Here is a 1,835-nt window from a genome sequence, read left to right on the forward strand (position 1 = left end):
AGCTGCTTGTGAACATACCAATAGTAGGAAAAATAAAAGCGATTGGGATATCATCGTGAAACGAAAAAACTGCTAACAAGAAACTGGTAGACCTGTGTGAGAAAATATGAATATGGTCAACTACATGTGTTGGTGACAATATGAAAATTGTGGGAAATCCTAGTTGGTTTCTGAGCATTTCTACCAGAATTCGTATGTAAACTCCTATAATTAGTGAGGAAACTTCTGAGCTCAGCTGGGGAAACCCAACATAAATTCCTCCAACACTGATATGCACTTTTCAAAATAGCAAAAAAACTGTATATGCCATTGAAATGATAGATTTCACAAACCGCAGGGGAGATGATTATCAACAGCTTAAAACATTCATACAAGCAAAACCATCGACAAACTATGATAAGGTCAAATGCAAAGTATAGAAGTACGATGCATTAAGTAGGATTCGATCGAAATATGGTATCGATTCAGATCGGTCCATTCACTGTCTCTTACTCGAGACACAGTGTGGGAATATATGTTTGATTTCCTCAACTGAGCTCGTAAGTTCCCTCACTATACTATAAAAAATTCCGACGATTTTGAGTATAAGTATACAAAAATCGATACGATAATTTCCTCAAAACTTACATACAGATGTAGTTGACCATTTGCATATATTCCCACACTGTCAAGACAACTCCCGGAAACGAAATGGGACAAAACGTGTTTAACATAAAACGCTCAGAAAGGCTCTCGAATGTGTATTCAGCGATTTCGCACTTCCCAGAGTCAACGGGGTCGTTCAATAAACCAATTTCGAAATTCAGAATCGTTTCCAGAATTGCTTATTACACGTATAATACGATGCTAGAATCCACAATCGATTCAATGAACATGGGGAACGTCACTTTGATTTTCGGGCGCGCGCGATTTACATTGTACCGATCTAATTACACATAGGCGTTGTCGTTGTCTATTGGTATATGATACATTTTATCCTATTGGTGAGTCGACAAGGAAAAGTGAGGTAATGCGGCAGGGGGGATGGCTTGTGAAAAATGTGATGGAAAAACCGTCAAAACGCAAATTCCCACAATGCATCGCAGAAATCCCGTGCACTGTTGTGTGGTAGCATGTAGTGTTTGCATTCCATCCTCAATATCGAATCTCGTTTAAATACATATGTTTATTATATTGAATATATTGACTATAACGCAATGTTGAATATGATATATTCAACATTGCGTGATAGTCACGAATAACACACTCTCCTTTTTTCAGGTTGATGAAATGGTATGTGCCTGCTACTGTTCAGGATCAGCAGAGGGACGCCAAAGAGGTGGGGAAGGGTCTATTATGTTCATGCGTGCTAAAGTGTCATTCAGTTTTCGACATTCGGTCTATGAGGAGTTTAATACCACAGCTGTTAGTAACCGCGTTATAAAAGGGCAATTTTCTCACTAAGAAAGTATTCCTCAAATTTAGATTTCACTGACGGCTTTATTGCGATCAATGCATAGGAGTTAAATCACTCGTGATATGAAAAACATGTTTCACAATTCACTTCGCGAAATACAATTGTCTTTTTGGTCGCGGGAATATATACGTCCTATAATTTACATGGGGTATTCCGTCAATGCACGTTGAACAGGTGAAACTCGATTGTATTCGATTGCACAAATTCCACAATTTTCGCAGTATCCAATCTGGTACTCAGAAGAGGACAAAATTGTGTACATTTTGGAGTGCGAGAGCAGAGATGTATATAGACGTGAGTACTGGCCAGGGTAATTATACAGTAGATAAAAAAATTCACTAGTATGGGGCGATACATCTTCTCGGCACTTTCTGATCTC

This window comes from Perkinsus marinus, assembly GCF_000006405.1.
Source record: "Perkinsus marinus ATCC 50983 genomic scaffold scf_1104296964394, whole genome shotgun sequence".
NCBI lineage: Eukaryota > Perkinsozoa > Perkinsida > Perkinsidae > Perkinsus > Perkinsus marinus.